We start from the raw sequence: 12283 nt of genomic DNA, 5'->3' as shown, positions 1-12283 counted from the left end.
ATAGTCGGAGCTTTCGTGTCATTATTTGGGGGCTGGCTCACACGAGAGAAAAAAGATACATTACAGGCTGAGGCAGTAGGATTACCAAAGTTAAAGTCTACCTTAGGTTACAAAAGAAGACCCTATATCAAAATAAAATAACAGGGCTAGGGGCTGGCGAGATGGCTTAGAGTTTAAGAGCACGGCTGTTCTTCCAGAGGTCCTGAGTTCAGTTCCCAGCAACCACATGGTGGCTCACAACCATCTGTACTGAGATCTGGTACATGCAGGTGGAGCATTGTATACATAATTAAAATCTTTTTTAAGATGTATGTATGTGGCCGGGCGGTGGTGGCGCACGCCTTTAATCCCAGCACTCGGGAGGCAGAGGCAGGCGGATCTCTGTGAGTTCGAGACCAGCCTGGTCTACAAGAGCTAGTTCCAGGACAGGCTCCAAAACCACAGAGAAACACTGTCTCGAAAAACCAAAAAAAAAAAAAAAAAAAAAGATGTATGTATAAATAAATGAATTAAATAAACAAACGAATAAGCGGCAAGGCTGGGGATGTGACTTGTTTGACTCTTGCTTGCCTCTGCAACAAGCTCCAGCATCAACTATACCAGGCCAGTTGGCACCTGCCAGTGATCCCAGCATTCAGGTAACAGACAGAAAGATCAGAGAAGATCAAGGTCACTTGGGCTACACAGGGAATGCAAGGTAAGTGTGGCAAAGAATGTTTAGACATAGTTGGATAAATCATAACCATCATCTTGGAACAAAAAGGAAATATGCAAGATTCCTTATCAATAAAACCATACAAGATGAAATATTTTACAAAACAGTAAATTGACACCAATCGGAAAACAGACCTAATAAATTTGCTAGGCATATTCGATGTGTTTTGATCACACAGTATAAACAAACTCAGGGCCCCCTCAGCTTAACAGAGTGCTGTGTGCTGATGACAAACAGGCACTTGGTCCCAAGACTAACTGGGAGCTGGCCATGCAATGGCGTAGCTGACCACACAGCTCTAGCCAAGAAAACACCAAATCCCAATCCACTGTCAAGTAGGAAAGCACCAAGTCAGACCCTAACAAGCTGGACACAGGGTACACTGTCTTCTGGCTTTGATTTCAATTAAAAAACAAAAACAAAAACACAATCAGTACGTCTTGCACATCTAGGCTCAACCAGGACCTCAGGTGACCAAGACAAAAGGCCAGGCTTCCTGAGAGATAGATGCCTAACAGGGCACTACCACTGCACCTGAATTTTGCAGCGCATTTCATCAGTTTAACTACAACAGAGTGTTTGATCACAATCCCGCATGCTTTCACAGAGCGAGGCAGGGAGAAATCTATCCACAGAGGGCGGGCCGCTGCCAGGACTGCAGTACAATTGCATTCCTGTGGCCAGAGTCTCCCCGGATCCCCCTTGAGTACTGGGCAAGAAAAGCAGCAGCTAAGTCCGCAGGAGGACTACTCTGTCTTGTTGGCCAGGGATGAAGCTTCGCGGTCACCTGGTCTTCTAAATGGACCTAAAAGGACATTTTAAAAGGAGTGTTGAAAAGCAGGAAGTGGTGAGGTCCAGCCTATAATTCCAGTTGAAACAGGAGAACAACAAATTGAAGGCCAGCCTGGGTTAAAGAGTAAGATCCTGTTTCAAAAACACAAACACAAAGTCAGGAAAGGTGTCGCACACTTGCAAATCAAGCAGAAGCAGCGAGCTGTGCTGTGCTCACGTTCAAGGCCACCCAGGACCATCCAGCAAGACCCTGACTTAAAAAACAGCAGGGATAGAAGGCTGGGTAGAAGACTCAGTGGGTGAGAGCATTTTCAAGAGGACCTGAGTTCACATCCCCAGCACCTATATAAAAGCAGAGCATCGTAACCTGTCACTGTAGCCCCAGAACTGGAGGAGGGGACTAGAGGGGACAGATCCTAGAGGCTTGCTAGACACCTGCCTAGCTGAAGCAGTGAGCTGTCGATTTGAGGAGAGACACTGTCACAGAATACGGTGTAAAGAGAAGATACCTGATGTCCTCCGGCCTCACTGTGCCCACAGGTGCGCACACACCCCTCCCACACACACACTCCAGGCAAGGAGTGAGCATAAGCCCATTACTGTGTGTGTATCTAGACACATTCATGGCACAAAGGGCTGGGCAGAGGTGGTTCATGCCTTTAATCCCAGCACTTGAGGGGCAGAGGCAGGGGGATCTTTGTGAGTTTGAGGCCAGCCTGGCCTACAAGAGCTAGTTCCAGGACTGTTACACAGAGGGAAAAAAAAAGGCAACTTAATGAATCTCGCAAAGCACACACACCTAAAAGCAGTATCATAGAGACCGCGGACATTTACAAGGGCCTATAGAGAAATCAGAACACAGAAGAACATGCTGTACACACCTGCGGTCCCGGCACTTGGGAGGCGAAAAAGGGAGGACCAACCTTGGCTACACAGAAAGTTCAAAGTCAGCCTGGACTCCATAGAACCCTATTTCAAAGAGTAGGGGAGGGGAGATAAGGGTAGAATAAAGAAAGAAGACACAGAGAAAGAAGTCAAGAAGCAAATTAGGGTATGATGAAACATAATTTTGAATTCAGAGATCCTCCTACCTCTGCTTCCTGAATGCTGGCATTAAAGGCGTGCGCCACCACTGCCTGGCTCATGCATTATTTTAATATGCTGGTAGAGCCAGGAGTGGAGGTGCATACCTATAATTCCAACACTAAATAAGTAGAGACAGGAGGATGAAGAGATAAACTAGCTCCATATCAAGTTGAAAGGCCAGCCTGGGCTACATGAGATCCTGCTCAAACACTCATCAACACAGCAACAAATGCTATTTTTTAAACGAAGAAACAAAGATGAGGGGGTTGTTTTGTTCTTTAGGATCACAGGAAATTATGTTCTTAATGTCTGTAATGAAGTTTCTAGAACATTGCAAGCTCACAAAAACAGCGGCTTGTACTCTAGAAAACACACTAGAGACCTTCCTTTTCAGCAACACCCTGCTGGCTTCCTGAGTGCATCAGATAGCTGTGTTCCTGGAGAACTAATCAGCCTGGGTGGGTGTGGTGTGGTGAAGTGTGCTAGAAACCATCCATGCCAGGGAGCCGAGGGCAAGAGCCCTAAATAGAGACACTTGATAAAAACACACAATTGTCAAGGAAGTCCAAATTTGAAGCCAAAGGAAGATGGGTTTGGCGGGGCGATGACACCTTCCTGGCAGATACAGATGTGGGGAACGCATCGGAATGCCTGTGATTCTACGGGAGGCTGTGCTGAGCCATCAGTGTGTATCCGCTAAGGGGACAGAGAGGCATCTGTGTGGAGGGCTGGGATGCGGCTCAGAAGCAGCCGGCTTGTTTAGCATGCTGCATACCCCGGTGGGACACTCGTGTTTTACAAATGACCCCGTGACTAAACAGCAGCACGCGAGGTCTATTTGAAGAGTACCCTTCCCTTATCCTCGCCCTGCCGCTTGCCCGCTTGCCACCAAAGTCTTCATTGGAATCTCCAGCCAAAAGCAGCTGCAAACTTACTGGACGACTAGGGACTATTCTCTGAAGTCAAGACACCACCAGGCAAGGTAGAGCCCTGTTATGAATAAAGGTCGGCAGAGGCTGCTGGGATACCAATGGGGAGGGGGACAACATAGAGAGGACAGCTTGAGCTAAGACTGCACAGAGCGCTGGCAGAAATCTCTGTGGAGCCCGAGGTGGTGGGGCACGCCTGTGAAGCACCTGGTTCTGGAGGGAGACTCAGGAGTAGAAGGCCAGCCTTCATTACACAGAGGGTTCAAGTTCATCCTGGGCCACAGGAGACCCGGTCTCAAAAACACAAAACAAAACAAAACCCCACAAAAATCAACCAAACAAAAGTGTCATTAAGGGGACAGTTTAGCATAAAGTAGGAATACATAATTCCTACTTTAAACAGTAAATCTTGCCTCACAGAGCACCAGACAGAGTTAATGATCCAGAAAGAAAAAAAAATCACCCCTGATAAACTTCCTTGGATTCTTTTTTTTTTTTTTGGTTTTTCGAGACAGGGTTTCTCTGTGGCTTTGGAGCCTGTCCTGGAACTAGCTCTGTAGACCAGGCTGGTCTCGAACTCACAGAGATCCGCCTGCCTCTGCCTCCCGAGTGCTGGGATTAAAGGCGTGCGCCACCACCGCCCGGCTCTTCCTTGGATTCTTAAGCCTTTTCAAAACACTACTGTTGTGTCTCTGAAAGGCAGCTCTTCTTCAGATGGATAAAAGGGGGCTCAGAGGGTAAAGGCACTCGCTGCCAAGCCGGACTACCTGAGTTTGATACCTGGGAGCCCCAGGCTGGACAACAACTGACTCGGGAAAACTGTGCTCTGGTCTTCACATATTAGAACTGGTACATGTGTGTGAGTGAGAGAGAGTGAGCACGTGCAAGGGCGGGCACACACACACACACACACACACACACACACACACTGAATGAATGTAAATTTAAAAAAACCAAAATAAACCTGTTGAGGGCTGAGGCTATAGCTCAGTTGGTAAAGCACATGCACAAAGCTCTCCATTAGACTCCCCGCAACCAAATAAACCAGGTATTTCTATAACAGCCGGAGTTCAAAGTCGTCCTTGACTGTCAAAGAAACTTGGGCTGCACGAGATAATGTCACAAAACACCAAACAACCAAAAATCAACCTTTGTACCTTTTTTTTTAATATAATGATACTGATTAGTGAACATTTGTCAAGCACAGAAAAATGACAAAGGAAATACTTTTAAAAATCAGCTGTGAAGCCGGGCGGTGGTGGCGCACGCCTTTAATCCCAGCACTCGGGAGGCAGAGGCAGGCGGATCTCTGTGAGTTCGAGACCAGCCTGGTCTACAAGAGCTAGTTCCAGAACAGGCTCCAAAACCACAGAGAAACCCTGTCTCGAAAAACAAAACAAAACAAACAAAAAACCCCAGCTGTGAGCCATCCCAGTCCTCTGAGGTAGTGAATACTCGCTCTACCAGGCACAGGGCAGTCTTGCTAGCTGCACTGAGAATCTCTGGATCCTCTGACACACAGAGACGCTCTGAAGAGAATGTGGAGTCTGGGAGATGCTGTGCCACAAGTGAGGGGAAACATTCAAAGCCTCGACGAGCACCTGCACCAGACTCTCTGACTGAAGAGGCATGAAGCGTTCCATCCACCTTGCTCACGGGTGCAGGAAGGAATCAATCTCCCGTCTTCCAGACAAGCCTTTGACTCCACCATTAACATTTTCCACAAAGCCTCAATCAAATCAGATTATAAATTCGCCTGGAATTTTGCTGCCAAGTGTTAAATATGATTTATTTTTAGCTGTGGGGGTGATGGGTTTTGTGTTAACAGGGCCCCAGTGAGAATAATCAGTTCACAGCCAAGCTTGAGGTGCAGCGTGTGTTCACGTGGAAGGAAGGATGACTGACTGGGAAGATGGCCGACAGCTCACACCCTGCGTGAGGAGTAATACTAAGCAGAGCGTGTAGCACAGCAGAGGAATAAAGCAGCCGGCCTCGAAAAGCTGGACCTTGAGAAATAACCTCAGCTAGCCTAAGCTGGAGGCAAGTCATGGTAACATCCCCGCACCTTGAAGGATTCAGACACCATGAGCTTGGGTTTGCTACAAAGGAGATGGGAGTGGCTATGTAGTGCTTGGAACTCACAACATGTGAAAAGAAATCTCAACCTGTGTAAGAATTTGAGCTGTGGTGTAGGTGGTATATAGTAAGAACATGCCAGTCGGTGGAGTGCTTGCCTAACATGCCCAGTGCCCTGGATTCTAGCCCCAGCACCTCACAAACCACAGGTGGCCAACGACAGCAGCAGGAGGGAGGTGGGAGCAGGAAAAACAGAAGTGCAAAGTTATCCTCAGCTACGCAGTGAGTTTGAGGGTCACCCTGGGATGTGTGAGACTGTTAAGGAATATTTGTTTACACTGTGAAGACGCGTCTTTGTCAAGACGCCTTCTGATTGGCTTAATAAAGAACTGAATGTTTAATCCCAGCACTCGGGAGGCAGAGGCAGGCGGATCTCTGTGAGTTCGAGACCAGCCTGGTCTACAGAGCTAGTTTAAGGACAGGCTCCAAAGCCACAGAGAAACCCTGTCTCGAAAAAAAAAAAAAAAAAGAACTGAATGGCCAATAGCGAGGCAGGAAGAGGTTAGGCGGGAGTTCTGGGGACAGAGAGGTCTATGAGAAGAAAGGCAAAAGGTGGAGATGCTAGGAGAGACAGAACAAGTAGGGTGTGAAGGAGGAGAGAGCAGCAACGAGCATGTGGTAGAATGCAGATTAATGTAAATGGGTCAATTTAAGTTAAAAGAGCTAGTTAGAAACACGCCTAAGCCATAGGCCGAGCTTTCATAATTAGTCAGAAGTCTCTGTGTCATTATTTGGGAGCTGGCGAGACAAGAGAAAAACTTGTTACGTGGGGCCCACCTCAGAAACATTTTCTCTACAAGAGAGAGCCAAGTAAATGCTCAGGAGGTCAAGACTTGCTGCCAAGCCTGATGCCCCAAACCCACATGGTAGGAGAGAAATGACGCACGCAAGTTATCCTCTGACCTCCACATACACGCTGAGCCTCCAGAGTGGAGGAGAGGGGAACTCAGTTATTATCAATGAATTCACCTCAACCAAAACACCACTACTCTTACCCAGCATTTAGGAAGAAATATGAGCTGCTTGTATGCAAATTAAGCAAGCCTGTTTTGTGCTAGAGTTCCAAGTAGTCCAGGCTATCCTCACACTCAATACACTATAGACCAGGGTAGCCTTAAGTTCTAGGCTCTCTAATGTCCACTTCCCAAATGCTGAGGCTACAGGCATGCATCAACACACCCGGTCAAACTTAATCCCAGCACTCGGCAGGCAGAGACAGGCAGATCTCTGTGAGTTCGAGGCCAGTCTGGTCTACAGAATCGAGTTCCAGGATAGTCAAGACTATGGTGTTCAAACCCAAAGGGAGACCAGAATGCCCCAGAGTGCACAGAACCTCCCCACTTGTGCAGCCTATACCACACAGCCCTGGTTGTGCCACACAGTCCTGGCTGGTGGACAGGGTATCAGCCCTGCTTTGGAAAGAACCTCAGAAACCCTTTTCCTTCCTTTAGCAACTTTCTTTCCTACATCCTCGTCCAAACCACTGAATGGTAAACGCGCAAAGACACGCCTGGGTATGCACACGCCCTCTCTCAAACACAGGTAAACCTTGTAGGTTAGACAGAATAGTAAACCAGTTTACCTTTCTCTAGGAAACCTAAGCCCTGTGCCTGCTGGGTGGGGTCCTAAGAGCGTTCCAGGCAACTGTCACCTCCTCAGGGTCAAGGTCATGCCTGAAGGTGCAGAGACTGGAGGGAGGCTCCTTATCTGTGGGTTCAAATCTACAGATTCAGTCAATCAAAGGTGGGAAATATTTAAAAAAAAAAAAAGTCTGTCAGGATACCAGGCGGAGGTGGCACATGCTTTTAACCCCAGCACTCAGGAGGTGAGGCAGGAGGATCTTTGTGAATTGGAGGCCAGTCAGGTCTACAGAGAATGTTCTAGGACATTAAGGACTACACAGAGAAACCTTGTCTGGAAGGGGGGGAAAAAGTTATCAGGGACCAGGGGCAAGAGAGATGGCTCAGCTGATAAACCCGAATCCCTTGTAAGTGGCAAGGTGTGGTGGTTTATCTCTGATCCTACTGCGTGATAAGAGAGGGAAACAGGAGACCCTCTTGGAAGCTCGTACTGGCCTGGGGCGTGCTAAACTGCAGAAACCGACAGCTGAGGCAGGAGGACAAAAATCCACTCCTGACAGTTGCCTCAGAACTCCATACATGCGCTGTGACACATACACAACAAAGAAAGAAATGGTGTGGAGGCTAAAGAGATAATGCAGCAGGGGCAGTCTTCTTCATGCAAGCAGGACCAGAGTTAGGAGGTACCACAGCCACCCGAACACCAGCTGCATACAAATAAGTGCAAACACACACTCACATGCACACACACTTAAAACATGTTAGCATAACCATTTAGAGATTGAGGCAGATAAGAAAACATACAGGCTGGAGAGATGGCTCAGTGGTTAAGAGCACTGCCTCCTCTTCTAAAGGTCCTGAGTTCAATTCCCAGCAACCACATGGTGGCTCACAACCATCTGTATTGAGGTCTGGTGCCCTCTTCTGGCCTGAAGGCATGCTTGCAGGCAGAATACTATATACATAATAATAAAGAAATCATTTAAAAAAAAGAAAACATACAAGGAGGCCCTGCACCTCTCCTGGGCAGGATAATAGTGTCAATCCCGTTGGTGCAGGTGTGGGTGAGCCAACCCCTAAAGAGCTGTCCCTGTCATTCAGCTGTCATGTGGAGGCATATGCAGGGGAGAGAAGCCCTCCTCTCTACCTTCCCACCAATGCCTGAGGCAGGTGGGATAACTGACCCTGAGGTCATAAGGGTAAAAGAACTATTCCTGTCCCTCCTCAGCTGTAGCTCGGGGGAGCGGCCCTTACACCACCTCTTGGCAACACAGGAGAGCTGGTCCTGACGGTGTGTAGGTGTGGAAGATCAGACCCTGAGGATCTGAAAGGGAGATCTGGCCCTTGCCCGTCACTGCAGGGGGTGAACTAGTTAGGGCAAGGCTGGAGAGCTCACCCTGGTGGGGAAGAAAGGGAAAGTGGTGGGGTGACCGACTTTGCAACTACCCAGGACCAAACAGCCAACACCCCCAACATCTACACATTTGTGATCTGTTACTGAAGCTCAAGAAGGGACCTGTTCCACAGACCCAAACCTGCAGGATCTCCATGACACAGGGAACCAACAGAATATAGCCAAGAGGAGTTCCAGAGAGCATCCAGCATCGATAGTGCAGCAGAAACCAGAGGCCTCGAACCAGACCAATGACTCTGCACTTGGAAGTAAAGATGTATGGACAAAAGGATTTACTACTGCGTGACTCACTGTGTCACACTACAGCTTCCATGATGAGACTGGTTTTTCTTTTTTTTTAACCTCTTAAATTTTATTTTATTTTACTTTGCGGAGGAGGTTGCAAGGGCAGAGGGCGGAGATAAAGGGATGGGGAAGAGATGGGGAAATGAATGAGTTGGAGACACATGATGTGAAAAACACAAAGAGAAGTTTTTTTGGGGGGGGTATCTGAGGATCTCTGAGGGTCCCAGAATCTGAGGATGCTCAAACTCTTTGGGAGGGGGGTATCTGAGGATCTCTGAGGGTCCCAGAATCTGAGGATGCTCAAACTCTTTGGGGGGAGGGTATCTGAGGATCTCTGAGGGTCCCAGAATCTGAGGATACTCAAACTCCTTGAATGTTCTTTTTTTGTCTTTTTCTAGGCGTTGGTGGTACTTGCATTTAATCCCAGCACTTGGGAGGCAGAGGCAGGTGGATCTCTGTGAGTTCGAGGCCAGCCTGGTCTACAAGAGCTAGTTCCAGGACAGGAGCCAAAAGCTACGGAGAAACCCTGTCTCGAAAATCAATAATAATAATAATAATAATACTTGTAAGTAAAATCAAAGCAAAGACCTTATCCATTTTATATTAAATAATGTAAAAGCTGAACTCAAATCTCAATGCCATCTTGACAATATTTCTATTAAATACAATCCTGGTTTGTCGGGGGCTTTTAAAATCTAACTGCCACAAAAAACTCCGGAGTAAATGACACAGATGGCTGACTCACTCAGCAGCTAGCGCTCCTCCATGAAGAATCAATGGACTTAGGTCCACATAGCAAATGAGTTAGCAAGTTAGCAGTTCTGCAGGAATACAATTAATGCATAGCTCTTCCTTACTTAACTCTTTATCAAATTAAATTTTTAAAAATTGGGGGTGAAGACATGGGAAGGTAGATAAAGTGATTATAAGGGACCTTAGCTCAGGTTCCCAGCACCCATGTTTCAAAAAAAAAAAAAAATTAGCCAGGTGGTGGTGGCAGCAGCAGCAAGCGGCACAGTCTTTAATCCTAGCCCTCAGGAGGAAAAGGAAAACAGATCTCTGTGTGTTCAAGGCCAGCCTGGTCTACAAAGCAAGTTCAAGGCCAGTCTGGTTTACATTGAATTACGTGGCAGGCAGAGAAATCCTGTCTCAAAACAACAAACAATAAATGAAAAGAAAAGACATTTAAACAACAGCATTCATGGGTCTGGAGAGATCTTAGTGATTAAGAGTGCCTACTGCTCTTTGCAGAGAACCTGGGTTCAGTTCCCAGCACCCATACAAGGTGGCTCACAACTCCCTGCAACTCCAGTTCCAGGGGACCTAACACCCTCAGTCCTCCATGGGTACCAACATGCAAACTCATGCAAGTACACACAAACACACAAACAAAAATAACAGAGTGATAGAGAGATGGCTCAGCACTTGCTGCCTTTGTAGAGGACCTGGGTTCGGTTCCCAGCACCCACGTGGTGTCTCGCGATCTATCTGTATGTAACCCAAGTTACAGGAGAGCCACTGTTCTCTCCTAGCCTCTGGAGGTACCAGGAAGGCACATGGTGCACATGTATACATATGAGCAAACACTCACACACATAAGATAAAAATATATCATTAAAAAAGAAAGAAAAAGTAGAAAACAGCCAAGTAGTGGGTCACATGCCTTTAATCTCGGGAGGCAGAGCTCTGTGAGTTCGAAGCCAGCCTCAGCTACAGAGGGAGTTCCAGGTCAACCAGGATTACACACAGAGAAACCCTGTCTTAAAAAAAATAAGAAAGAAAAGAAAAGGTAGAAAACAATAGAGGAAGACAACAGCATAGACCTTTGGCCTACACACACACACACACACACACACACACACAGAGAGAGAGAGAGAGAGAGATTTTTCATAAATTTAACTCTTAAAATGTTTTAAATTCCAAATAAAAAAAAAATCAAACTCGGTTTGTCTCCCAAATCCCCCAACGCTGGCAATTAAACAATACCAAAGTGCACAGCCTGTTCTTGCTGGGACAAGCTTGGGACGTGATGTTTGGCTTTCTCACTGCCACTCCCTTTGGTAGTAGATGTTGGCACATCCTTTTTTCAGATGACTTGGTTGAAGCCTTCCTGGTGACAGTCAGGATTGAGTCATACTTCCTGCAAGTTACACCAGCTCACCTCGCCTCAGTTCTGAGGGTTCACACAGATCCTTGGCTCGTCTCTCACACTGTGAGTCTTAACCTGAGGTCATTTCCTGTTGGCCTCATGTATCACCTACTTGTAGAATTGGACTCTCACTATTTTTTCTGGAAGGCTTCTAATTTGCTTTGGCCCAGTCAGACTCTACACCCGTTGAGGAAGGACCTGCTTGCTCACTGACTACTGTATTCCTAGAACCTGGTCAATATTCACGAGGTGGATGAACACTTCGTTTCAAGGCATGGCAAAATTAAGATCATTTACCTAACACCAAAAGGTGGGGCTCTATATATTTCATATAAAGCAATTTAAGAATAGTCGTAGTCTGGGCAGGGGTGCCCATCGGGTAGTACAACTTGGCTTTTCTCCAACCCCATAGTAAAAAGGGGATTGGCATCATTTGGTAGTGACACACTTTTAGTCTGGGCACTTGGTATGCACAGGCAGGTGCATTTCTGAGAGTTGAGGTACTGGTTGACATTTAATTCCAGGCCAGCCAAGGCTACACAGGGAGACCTGTCTTTAAAAAAATGTTACCATCCTCTTTTCCAGAGTCCTTGGCATTGAGGTAAAGGCATCATCCTGCACATGGGCAGTAAGGGGGAAGGAACCAGGGGCACAGAGGTGAGAAAGCTAGCAGGCCTTGCTCAATCTGTCCTGTTCTCCTAGAACCCCCGGGACGAGGGATCAAGCCTTCTCTGGGTGTGTCTGAATAGGAAGAAGGCAGGCAGCAATGTACAGAGGTCTCCTTGAGTATCAGCTTCCCCCCCTGGGCCAGCAGGACCCTCCCGAGTCCCCAGAAGAAATTGGCATCCAGTATGTGCCCATTAACACCATGGATGGTGCATTATTCATGGCTAGTGAAGGCTTCGGTGGCTCTGAAATGAATTAGGCACCACATCAAGCATCTGCTTCCCCTTCTGTGGATAGAAGTATAAGGAAAGGGCTATCGATCCGATCAGAGAAAATGCTGGAAAGTGCCAGGACACTAAGTGCTTCTAAGATGAGGCACACTCAAAGCTGGTAAATAAAGACATGCGTATGGGTGGAGGAATGTTTAAGTAGTTAAAAGCACTGGCTGCTCTTACAGAGTTCGATTCCCAGCACCCATGTGGCAGCTCACAGTCGCCTGTAACTCCAGTTCCAAGGGATCCAAAGCCCTCT

General features: G+C 47.2%; 1 protein-coding gene across 4 annotated transcripts in view; it reads right to left on the bottom strand.

The window, feature by feature from the left end:
- Positions 1-12283, bottom strand: part of Pitpnc1 (phosphatidylinositol transfer protein cytoplasmic 1) — a 276157-nt gene that overhangs the window by 212369 nt on the left and 51505 nt on the right. The gene's annotated exons all lie outside the window — the stretch shown is intronic.

This window comes from Microtus oregoni, unplaced genomic scaffold, assembly GCF_018167655.1.
Source record: "Microtus oregoni isolate MIOR12 unplaced genomic scaffold, Mior012 000048F_ref0000485, whole genome shotgun sequence".
In the NCBI taxonomy this organism is placed as follows: Eukaryota; Metazoa; Chordata; class Mammalia; order Rodentia; family Cricetidae; genus Microtus; species Microtus oregoni.
This window is presented reverse-complemented; position numbering and strand designations above follow the sequence as displayed.